Below are 13,182 nucleotides of genomic sequence, written 5' to 3'. Positions count from 1 at the left end.
CGGCCGCCCCTGGCCCCCAAATATGTATTTTACATTAGGCCTACGACTGCACTAAAAATGTTCATCTGTGTTGGCCCATCGCCCAAGTGGTAGCAGCTATTGTAGATGGAAATTCTATTTTTTTGCGAAAATTGTAGATGGAAAGTCTGATACATCGGCGTAACTCACGCATTGACTCGCGGGATCCATGACCAAACGCGTGCATCGCCATCACGAATGCAGCAGGCGCCCGTTTTTCGTCTCACGCCTAGACTGTGGCAGATAAACAAGGAGAGGTTTCTCAAGGAAGAGGCCTGGATCTCAAGGGATGTGGTCCACGCCGGAAATCAGCGGCGGATCGGTGCTGCTATGTGTCGTCTATAGAGGCGAGTTTGGCTGGACGACATCTTCCACTATTTGCACAATTAATCATTCTGATTCTGTGGTTTAATACTGATGTTCACATGGTGCTATAGATCTCAATTCTCAAGTGAAGAAAGTGGTTCTGGATGCAGCTCATGGGGGTTAATTTATAGATGAACTGAGCAATGACGGCACAATTGGGTAATTAACTCCTGATTTAATCATTTGCATAACGAGGCGGGAGTAATTTTGCAATATCGTGGCACCGTAGATTTGATTTTGAAGATATAAAGGTATCTAAGTTTTGAAGTTATGAAGAAATATTTTCCACATCAGTCATATGGATTTACTCATCTATCTAATTTCTCATATATACTCTTATTTGTGGTAACAGTCTTACCATTGTCACTACGAGAATTCAAAATTTGAATTCAACAATGCATTTAGGATGCAAATTGTTTTAATACTATTCTTGGAGTTTTCTGTCCCTTTTGGTACCTAAAATAATATACTCCTATAGATGTAGTTCAAACATATGCCTTTGCATCACGCTCTGTTGTATATTTCTCCATCGACCGTAATTTTGATGTTTATGTTGTGGGCCCCTAGGTTTTAGTTTCGCCCGGGCCCCCAAAATCTCAGGACCGGCCCTGTGTCTGAACGACTGTCCGGAGACATGACCGGACGTTTCCGCGACATTTGAGGGTGCCCATTTGAGATTTCTCCTCAGAGATGACCTAAGGGGGTGCACAATGATATGTATTATCTTAGAAACGTCACAATAATAAATGTTGGGGTGGAGGAGAGAATTAATCAAGAGATGGTCTTTTAGCAACAATATGTTTCGCCGTATATTTATATCTAGTTACAAGAGATTCGATTTAAAGGCAACTCACTGTGCTCTCTTCGATCCATATTACTTGTCTTTGCTTTAGTACATTTTTTAGTATACTCGATGGGACTATACTTTTTTATTGTTATCATCATAACATTTCGAATTTAAGATGCGTCTCTTTATCAACGTCCTAATTTTCCTTTTAGATGTTGTACATGTCCCAACTACCATAGGAGAGAACGCGACACCACAACATCCATTGCATGTACCTACCACTTGTGCACGTGACTCAAAGCTACGTTACCGCTAATGGTGAAAATTTTGCCCTCTTTGAGCTGGTGCTGCTAATCACTGACAGTTAGGAGGATAGAGACAAATAATATCTGAGGTTAGCTAGAGCGGTGCATATACCTCGTGCTGGCTCAAGTAGATGCCGCTGGTGCACGTTGGTTGAGCCAGCTATTAGTATATCATGGCGTGCGATGAACATAACTCTTGGCGTCGGATCCTACTATTTTCTCGCCAAAACCCCATCTTCTCCGTTTCGAACATCGTCATCCTGTCTGTTTCGTCACCGCCACGATGGATCCACCAAAGCCCATCACGAGGTTCATCGCCCCTTCAAACCCGGAGCACGTCCGCCACGCGCGCCGCACCGGTGAATCCGGAGACTACTAAACGACAAGAGAGCTGCATAAAGCGAAGGGTGAAGAATAAGATGCATGCATCCATTCAGGCTGGAGCTCCTCCTCCACAACGGACCGCCTTGTCGGTCTAGATGGGGCAATCGCCACCATGGCCCGCCTAGTACAAAGTGTCATACTACTTCGGTGCCCAGAAGTATGGTGAACCTGGCTTGCAACAATTGCGACAACACTCTGTTGCCTCCTTCACCTTCGGCCACCCTCCACCGTACATCACCGTCGACCTCAACAAGGACTACATGTTCATCGAGTCGCTAACGCTCGTCCGGTCGTGATTTTCTTTCGAGTAATTGCTATTTTTGCTGGGCATCCGGTGCTTTTGTTTCGCTTGTTTTTGTTTGCAAGTGTTATATGCGTCGTCAAACTGCTATTGAATGTTGAACATGGAAGAAATTGATTTAGTGAACAAAAAGAAGTGAAGGGGAAGGGACAAATAAGTAGGAGAGTTTTCAGATATAGCCTTATTTGGTCAGAGTCTGACCGACTGTCCGGAGACATAACCGGACGTTTCCGCGACATTTGAGGGTGCCCATTTGAGATTTCTCCTCGGAGATGACCTAAGGGGGTGTGCAATGATATGTATTATCTTAGAAATGTCACAATATTAAATGTTGGGGTGGAGGAGAGAATTAATCAAGAGATGGTCGTTTAGCAACAATATCTTTCGTCGTATATTTATATCTAGTTACAAGAGATTCGATTAAGAGGCAACTCACTGTGCTCTCTTTGATCCATATTACTTGTCTTTGCTTTAGTACATTTTTTAGTATATTCAATGATCATCATAATATTGCGAATTTAAGATGCGTCTCTTTATGAACGTCCCAATTTCCCTTTTAGATGTTGTATGCTACCTCTTGAGCACTGCGTTGTATTTCCCCGAAGAGGAGAGGATGATTCAGCAAAGTAGCGTAAGTATTTCCCTCAGTTTTTGAGAACCAAGGTATCAATCCAGTAGGAGGCTACGCGCGAGTCCCTCGTACCTACACAAAAACAATAGTTTAACGCAACCAACGCGCTTAGGGGTTGTCAATCCCTTCACGGTCACTTACGAAAGTGAGATCTGATAGAGATGATAAATAATATTTTTGGTATTTTTGGTATAGAGATGCAAAGTAAAAAAGTAAAAGCAAAGTAAAAGCAAAGCAATAATAAAGTGATGGAGATTGATATGATGAGAAAGAGACTCAGGGGCCATAAGTTTCACTAGTGGCTTCTCTCAAGAGCATAAGTATTCTACGGTGGGTGAACAAATTACTATTGAGGAATTGACAGAAATTGAGCATAGTTATGAGAATATCTAGGTGTGATCATGTATATAGACATCACGTCCGAGACAAGTAGACCGACTCCTGCCTGCATCTACTACTATTACTCCACTCATCGACCGCTATCCAGCATGCATCTAGAGTATTAAGTTAAAAATAGATTAATGCCTTAAACAAGATGACATGATGTAGAGGGATAGTTTCATGCAATATGATAAAAAACATCTTGTTATCCTTGATGGCAATGATACAATACATGCCTTGCTGCCCCTTCTGTCACTGGGAAAGGATACCGCAAGATCGAACCCAAAGCTAAGCACTTCTCCCATGGCAAGAAAAATCAATCTAGTAAGCCAAACCAAACTGATAATTCGAAGAGACTTGCAAAGATAACCAATCATACATAAAATAATTCAGAGAAGATTCAAATATTATTCATACATAGATTTGATCATAAACCCACAATTCATCGGTATCAACAAACACACCGCAAAAAGAAGATTACATCGAATAGATCTCCACGAGAGAGGGGGGGAACATTGTATTGAGATCCAAAAAGAGAGAAGAAGCCATCTAGCTACTAACTATGGACCCGTAGGTCTGAAGTAAACTACTCACACTTCATTGGAGGGGCTTGGATGATGATGTAGAAGCCCTCCGTGATTGATGCCCCCTCCGGTGGAGCTCCGGAACGGGCCCCAAGATGGGATCTCGTGGATACAGAAAGTTGCGGCGGTGGAATTAGGTTTTTGGCTCCGTTTCTGATCGTTTGGGGGTACGTGGATATATATAGGAGGAAGAAGTATGTCGGTGGAGCAACAGGGGGGCCACGAGGGTGGAGGGCGCGCCTAGGGGGGGCAGGCGCGCCCCCCTACCTCGTGGCCTCCTGTTAATTGGCTTGACGTAGGGTCCAAGTCTCCTGAGTTGTATTCGGTGAGAAAATCACGTTCCCGAAGGTTTCATTCTGTTTGGACTCCGTTTGATATTCCTTTTCTTTGAAACCCTAAAACAGGCAAAAAAACAATAATTTTGGGCTGGGCCTCCGGTTAATAGGTTAGTCCCAAAAATAATATAGAAGTGGATAATAAAGCCCAATTATGTCCAAAATAGTAGATAATATAGCATGGAGCAATCAAAAATTATAGATACGTTGGAGACGTATCAAGCATCCCCAAGCTTAATTCCTGCTCGTCCTCGAGTAGGTAAATGATAAAACAGAATTTTTGATGCGGAGTGCTACTTGGCATAATTTCAATGTAAATCTTCTTAATTGTGGTATGAATATTCAGATTCAAAAGATTCAAGACAAAAGTTTATGTTGACATGAAAATAATAATACTTCAAGCATACTAACAAAGCAATTATGTCTTCTCCAAATAACATGGCCAAAGAAAGCTATCCCTACAAAATTATATAGTCTGGCTATGCTCTATCTTCACCACACAAAATATTTAAATCATGCACAACCCCGATGACAAGCCAAGCAATTGTTTCATACTTTTGACATTTTCAAAACTTTTTCGATCTTCACGCAATACATGAGCGTGAGCCATGGATATAACACTATATGTGGAATAGAATGGTGGTTGTGAAGAAGACAAAAAGAGGGGAAGATAGTCTCACATCAACTAGGCGTATCAACGAGCTATGGAGATGCCCATCAATAGATATCAATGTGAGTGAGTAGGGATTGCCATGCAACGGATGCACTAGAGCTATAAGTATATGAAAGCTCAACTAAAGAAACTAAGTGGGTGTGCATCCAACTCGCTTTCTCACGAAGACTTAGGGCATTTTGAGGAGGCCCATCATTGGAAAATACAAGCCAAGTTCTATAATGAAAAATTGCCACTAGTATATGAAAGTGACAGAATGAGAGACTCTCTATCATGAGGATCATGGTGCTACTTTGCAGCACAAGCGTGGTAAAGGGATAGTAACATTGTCCCTTCTCTCTTTTTCTCTCATTTTTTTGGGTCTTCTCTTTTTTTATGGCCTCTTTATTTTTTTTAATTTTTCGTCCGGAGTCACATCCCGACTTGTGGGGGAATCATAGTCTCCATCATCCTTTCCTCACTTGGGACAATGCTCTAAAAATGATGATCATCACACTTTTTATTTTTCTTACAACTCAACAATTACAACTCAATACTTAGAACAAAATATGTCTCTATATGAATGCCTCCGGCGATGTACCGGGATATGCAATGAATCAAGAGTGACATGTATGAAAGAATTATGAACGGTGGCTTTGCCACAAATACGATGTCAACTACATGATCATACTAGCAATATGACAATGATGGAGCGTGTCATAATGAACGGAACGGTGGAAAGTTGCATGGCAATATATCTCGGAATGGCTATGGAAATGCCATGATAGGTAGGTATGGTGGCTGTTTTGAGGAAGGTATTTGGTGGGTGTATGATACCGGCGAAAAGTGCGCGGTATTAGAGAGGCTAGCAATGGTGGAAGGAAGAAAAGTGCGTATAATCCATGGACTCAACATTAGTCATAAAGAACTCATATACTTATTGAAAAAATCTAGAAGTTATCAAAGCAAAGTATTACGCGCATGCTCCTAGGGGGATAGATTGGTAGGAAAAGACCATCGCTCGTCCCCGACCGCCACTCATAAGAAAGACAATCAATAAATAAATCATGCTCCGACTTCATCACATAACGGTTCACCATATGTGCATGCTACGGGAATCACAAACTTTAACACAAGCATTTCTCAAATTCACAACTACTCAACTAACATGACTCTAATATTACCATCCTCATATCTCAAAACAATTATCAAGCATCAATTTTTTTTCTTAGTATTCAACACACTCAAAAGAAAGTTTTACAAATCTTGAATACCAAGCATATTATTATTAAGAAAATTACCATGCTATTAAGACTCTCAAAATAATCTAAGTGAAGCATGAGAGATCAATAGTTTCTATAAAACAAATCCACCACCATGCTCTAAAAGATATAAGTGAAGCACTAGAGCAAAATTATATAACTCAAAAGATATAAGTGAAGCACATAGAGTATTCTATCAAATTCCAAATTATGTTTGGCTCTCTCAAAAGGTGTGTACAGCAAGGATGATTGTGGTAGACTAACAAGCAAAGACTCAAATCATAAAAGATGCTCCAAGCAAAACACATATCATGTGGTGAATAAAACTATAGCTCCAAGTAAAGTTACCGATAGAAGTAGACGAAAGAGGGGATGCCTTCCGGGGCATCCCCAAGCTTTGGCTTTTAGGTGTCCTTATATTATCTTGAGGGTGCCATGGGCATCCCCAACCTTAGGCTCTTGCCACTCCTTGTTCCATAATCCATCAAATCTTTACCCAAAACTTGAAAACTTCACAACACAAAACTTAAAGTAGAAAATCTCGTGAGCTCCGTTAGTGAAAGAAAACAAAAGACCACTTCAAAGTACTGTAATAAACTCATTCTTTATTTATATGGGTGTTATACCTACTGTATTCCAACTTCTATATGATTTATAAACTATTTTATTAGCCATAGATTCATCAATATAAGCAAACAACACACGAAAAACAGAATCTGTCAAAAACAGAACAGTATGTAGCAATCTGCAGCTAGCGCAAGATCTGGAACCCCAAAAATTCTAAAATAAATTGCTGGACGTGAGGAATTTATCTATTAATCATCTTCAAAAAGAATTAACTAAATATCCCTCTCCAAATAAAAATGGCAGCATTTCTCATGAGCGCTAAAGTTTCTGTTTTTTACAGCAAGTTCAACAAGACTTTCTCCAAGTCTTCCCAACAGTTCTACTTGGCACAAACACTAATTAAACACAAAAAACACAACCAAAACAGAGGCTAAATAATTTATTTATTACTAGACAGGATCAAAAAGCAAGGAACAAAAATAAAATTGGGTTGCCTCCCAACAAGCGCTATCGTTTAACGCCCCTAGCTAGGCATAACAAACAAGACTAGATCTAGGTATTGCCATCTTTGGTAGGCAATCCATAAGTGGCTCTCATGATAGATTCATATGGTAATTTTATTTTCTTTCCAGGGAAGTGTTCCATGCCCTTTTTTAATGGAAATTGGAATCTAATATTCCCTTCCTTCATATCAATAATTGCACCAACCGTTCTAAGGAAAGGTCTACCGAGAATAATAGGGCAAGAAGGATTGCAATATATATCAAGAACAATAAAATCTACGGGCACATAATTCCTATTTGCAACAATAAGAACATCATTAATTCTTCCCATAGGTTTCTTAATAGTGGAATCCGCAAGATGCAAGTTTAGAGAGCAATCATCAAAATTACGGAAATCTAGCAAATCACACAAAGTTTTGGGAATAGTAGAGACACTAGCACCCAAATCACACAAAGCATAAAACTTATGATCTTTAATTTTAATTTTAATAGTTGGTTCCCACTCATCATAAAGTTTTCTAGGGATAGAAACTTCCAATTCAAGTTTTTCTTCATAAGATTGCACCAAGACATCAACGATATGTTTAGTAAATGCTTTATTTTGACTACAAGCGTGAGGAGAATTTAGCACGGATTGCAATAAGGAAATAAAATCAATCAAAGAGCAATTTTCATAGTTAAATTCCTTGAAATCCATAATAGTGGGTTTAGCAACATCTAGGGTTTTAATTTCTTCAATCCCACTTTTATCAAATTTAGCATCAAGATCAAAAGATTCAGAATTCTTGGAACGCCTTCTAGGTAAAGGTGGATCATATTCAGTCCCATCATTATCAAGATTCATATTGCAAAAAAAGATTTAATAGGGGACACATCAATAACTTTTAGATCTTCCTCATTATTTTCATAGGAACTAGAAGAACACGCTTTTATAAAGGCATCTTTCTTAGCACGCATCCTAGCGGTTCTTTCTTTGCACTCGTAAATGGAAATTCTCATGGCTTTGATAGACTCATTGATATCATGCTTAGGTGGAATAGATCTTAGTTTCAAAGAATCAACATCAAGAGCAATTCTATCAACGTTCCTAGCCAAATCATCAATCTTAAGCAATTTTTCTTCAATCATAGCATTAAAATTCTTTTGCGAAGAAATAAATTCTTTAATATTAGATTCAAAATAAGAGGGCATCTTATTATAATTTCCATAAGAATTGTTGTAGGAATTACCATAATTATTAGAGGGATTACTAGGATAAGGCCTAGGATTAAAATTTCCTCTATACGCGTTGTTACCAAAATTGTTCCTACCAACAAAATTCACATCCATAGACTCATTATTATTTTCAATCAAAGTAGACAAGGGCACATCATTAGGATCAGAAGAAACACTCTTATTAGCAAATAATTTCATAAGTTCATCCATCTTTCCACTCAAAACATTAATTTCTTCTATCGCATGCACCTTTTTATTAGTAGATCTTTCAGTATGCCATTGAGAATAATTAACCATAATATTATCTAGGAGTTTAGTAGCTTCTCCTAAAGTGATTTCCATAAAGGTGCCTCCCACGGCTGAATCTAAAAGATTTCTAGAAGCAAAATTCAATCCGGCATAAAATATTTGTATAATCATCCACAAATTTAAACCATGAGTAGGGCAATTATGTATCATTAATTTCATTCTCTCCCAAGCTTGTGCAACATGTTCATGATCAAGTTACTTAAAATTCATAATATCGTTTCTAAGAGTGATGATCTTAGCGGGAGGAAAATACTTAGAGATAAAAGCATCTTTGCACTTGTTCCATGAATCAATACTATTTGTAGGCAAAGACGAAAACTAAGCTTTAGCATGATCTCTAAGCGAAAAAGGAAATAGCTTCAATTTAACAATATCATTATCCACATCTTTCTTCTTTTGCATGTCACACAAATCAACGAAGCTATTTAGATGGGTAGCGGCATCTTCACTAGGAAGGCCGGAGAACGGATCTTTCATGACAAGATTCAGCAAAGCAGTATTAATTTCACAAGAATCAGCATCGGTGAGAGGAGCAATCGGAGTGCTAAGGAAATGATTGTTGTTGGTATTGGTGAAGTCACACAATTTAGTATTATCTTTAGCCATCACGACAAACAAGCAATCCAACACACGAGCAAACAAAAGGCAAACGGGCAAAAAAAGGCAAATAGAGAAAGAGAGGGAGGATAGAGAGAGAGAGGGCGAATAAAATGGCAAGGGTGAAGTGGGGGAGAGGAAAACGAGAGGCAAATGGCAAATAATGTAATGCGGGAGATAGGGATTGTGATGGGTACTTGGTATGTTGACTTTTGCGCAGACTCCCTGGCAACGGCGCCAGAAATTCTTCTTGCTACCTCTTGAGCACTGCGTTGGATTTCCCCGAAGAGGAGAGGATGATGCAGCAAAGTAGCGTAAGTATTTCCCTCAGTTTTTGAGAACCAAGGTATCAATCCAGTAGGAGGCTACGCGTGAGTACCTCGTACCTACACAAAAACAATAGCTCAACGCAACCAATGCGCTTAGGGGTTGTCAATCCCTTCACGGTCACTTACGAAAGTGAGATCTGATAGAGATGATAAATAATATTTTTGGTATTTTTGGTATAGAGATGCAAAGTAAAAAGTAAAAGCAAAGTAAAAGCAAAGTAAAAGCAAAGCAATAATAAAGTGATGGAGATTGATATGATGAGAAAGAGACCCGGGGGCCATAGGTTTCACTAGTGGCTTCTCTCAAGAGCATAAGTATTCTACGGTGGGTGAACAAATTACTGTTGAGCAATTGACAGAATTGAGCATAGTTATGAGAATATCTAGGTATGATCATGTATATAGGCATCACGTCCGAGACAAGTAGACCGACCCCTGCCTGCATCTACTACTATTACTCCACTCATCGACCGCTATCCAGCATGCATCTAGAGTATTAAGTTAAAAACAGAGTAACGTCTTAAGCAAGATGACGTGATGTAGAGGGATAGTTTCATGCAATATGATAAAAACCCCATCTTGTTATCCTTGATGGCAACGATACAATACGTGCCTCGCTTCCCCTTCTGTCACTAGGAAAGGACACCGCAAGATCAAACCCAAAGCTAAGCACTTCTCCCATGGCAAGAAAAACCAATCTAGTAGGCCAAACCAAACTGATAATTCGAAGAGACTTGCAAAGATAACCAATCATACATAAAAGAATTCAGAGAAGATTCAAATATTATTCATAGATAGACTTGATCATTGTTACGGCATATCTCTCTCAAGGTAGTTTTGGTGATTGATGACAACATGTTTGTGGACTAATCTTGTGCTTTGAATAATTCACAGATTCTCCCCTGGCACGAGACGCTTTCTTCCCCTCGGAGTGTATTTCAAGACGGTGTAGCTCTTTCTTTCTTTCTCGGTGGACTAGTTGCGTAGAGGGCACCGTACTATCAAGAGGGGGTCCGCTGGGGTTTTGCATGGGTGGAATCATCACGTACACATCAGCTTCTCACCCTCTGAGCTTTTCCTGTCCATTGAAGAGATCTCTCCTCTCTTCCTTGTCCTGTTTGGGTCTAAGCGGCAGTATCGCGCACCCAGCGGTAGTACCGCTGAGAAGCCACAAGCGGTAGTACCGCTTCGCAGCGGTAGTACCGCTGTGGCTCCACAGCAGTAGTACCGCTGGGGGCCTGGCACATCTGCCGTGTCCTCAACATTTTTGAGAGATCCCTTCTCTCTCACGCGCGCGCCCCAGCGGTAGTACCGCACTGCCTACGGTACTACGGCCGAAGGGTCACAAGCGGTAGTACCGCTCCACAGCGGTACTACCGCCCTTGACCCCACTGCCGTAGTACAGCTGGGTAGTATGGCTCCTACTGCCTCAATTCGAGATGTCTTTTTCTCGTGTCGGGTTTTGCGGCACTAGTCACGGTTGTAGTGGCGGTAGTACCATTCCAGGAGCGGTAGTACCACCCTACCACCGTGGTAGTACCGCTATTGGGGTCTGTTCCCTACTAAGTCTCCTCAGCGCGGCAGTACCGCAGGGTGGCGCGGCAGTATCGTCGCCTGGCGGTAGTACCACCCCCTCTCAGCGGTAGTACCGCCCTGTGCGGGGCTGGTTGGTGGGGGGGCAACGGGATTGTTGCCCCCACTATAAAAGGGAGTCCCCTTCCTCCTTCTCACTCACCTCTTCCTCCCCCAAAGCTCCATTTATTGCTCAAGCTCCATTAAATACTCCAAGCTTCATTTTGCCCGATCTATGTCCCTAGCCAATCAAACTTGTTGATTTGCTCGGGAGTGGTTGAGAAGGCTCCGATCTACACTTCCACCAAGGGATTTTCAATTCCCCCACTCATCCCTAGCGGATCTTGTTACTCTTGGGTGTTTGAGCACCCTAGACGGTTGAGGTCACCTCGGAGCCATATTCCATTGTGGTGAAGCTTCGTGGTCTTGTTGGGAGCCTCCGATTAAGTTGTGGAGATTGCCCCAACCTTGTTTGTAAAGGTTCGGTCGCCGCCTTCAAGGGCACCAATAGTGGAATCACGGCATCTCACATTGTGTGAGGGCGTGAGGAGAATACGGTGGCCCTAGTGGCTTCTTGGGGAGCATTGTGCCTCCACACCCCTCCAATGGAGATGTACTTCCCCTCAAAAGGAAGGAACTTCAGTAACACATCCTCGTCTCCACCGGATCCACTCTTGGTTATCTCTTACCTTTACTTGTGCAAGCTCTTTAGTGTTTCTACCCTTGCTTGCTTGTATGCTTGTTGATATTGCATCATATAGGTTGCTAACCTAGTTGCACATCTAGACAACCTACTTTGATGCAAAGTTTAATTTGGTAAAGAAAAACTAAAAATTGGTAGTTGCCTATTCACCCCCCCTCTAGTCAACCATATCGATCCTTTCAATTGGCATCAGAGCGTCGTCTCTTTATTAAGGACTTTACCGTCCAAAGAGTATGGTTGATACCGTAGACGGTGTGGAGGAACACTCCGGTGTGAATCCGATCTTGTCTACGGGAGATGGGGGAACTTCGGTCTCTCGTGAGGAGTTCAATGTGGCCTTGGAGACATTGAAAACCTCCATGACGACCGAAGTTGAAAGCATGTTTACTAAATTTCTTGAGGGGCTTAAATTTTCCACCGTGCCGTTGAAAGTGGGTGATCCCGCCAACAAGGTGTCGAATGCTATCCCCGACAAGGGGGAAGCTAGTAGTGAAAAGGCTCCTTCTTCTAGTGGCAAGAATGGCACCGACATCTTTGCCCATGTGGAACCACCACTTGTTTATGGTGGACCGGTTCCCTCCACTCATTTGAATCATGCCGGTCCTCCCCTAAGATTGTGAAAAATGAGGATTTTGATTCTTGGGTTTACCGCTTTAAACGTCATTTAAATCATGTGAACACTAACCTTTGGAGAATCATTGAAGAAGGTTTCTATCCACATGATCCAAGCAACTTCACTCCTCGAGAAGCCACGGACAATCAATTCAATGAGAATGCTCTCTTCATCATTCAAGATGCAATTCCACCCGAAGACCTACCTCATCTTTGTCCCTTCGCCTTGGCCAAAGATGCATGGCATTGTGTCGTGTCTCTCTATCGGGGAAGTGCAAGCATTCAATGGTCCAACTATGAAGTGGTACAAGATGAGGCCGATGAGTTTGCAATGAAGGAAGATGAAGAACCTCGTGAGCTTTATCGGAGAGTAACCAAACTCGCGGTCTCACTACGAGATCACGGGAGCGAGGACACGGACGACAATTGGATCAAGCGCAAATTCCTCAAGGCAATGATGCCCTACCACAAGGCCATGTCCTCCGTCATTCGTCAAAGACCGGACTTCCACACTTTGACCTCAAGCGAAGTGTTGGATGAGTTTGTGGCCATGAACATTTTGGACAAGACCGCCGACAATGCGGTGCTCCGTTCTCAACGGGCAAAGAAGCCTAACCTTGCATTGAAGGCCAAGCTCACCGTGGAAGAAGAAGAAGAGGAAGAAGAGGAGAGCAACCCCGAAGATACGAAGTATGCATATCATGAACACATGGCACTTGCTTCAAGGCAATTTTGGAGCAAGAAAAACTCGAGGCCCAACTTTAGCAAA

This window comes from Triticum dicoccoides, chromosome 4A (assembly GCF_002162155.2).
Source record: "Triticum dicoccoides isolate Atlit2015 ecotype Zavitan chromosome 4A, WEW_v2.0, whole genome shotgun sequence".
In the NCBI taxonomy this organism is placed as follows: Eukaryota; Viridiplantae; Streptophyta; class Magnoliopsida; order Poales; family Poaceae; genus Triticum; species Triticum dicoccoides.
The sequence above is the reverse complement of the archived record's forward strand: the minus strand, read 5'-3'. Positions refer to the sequence as shown.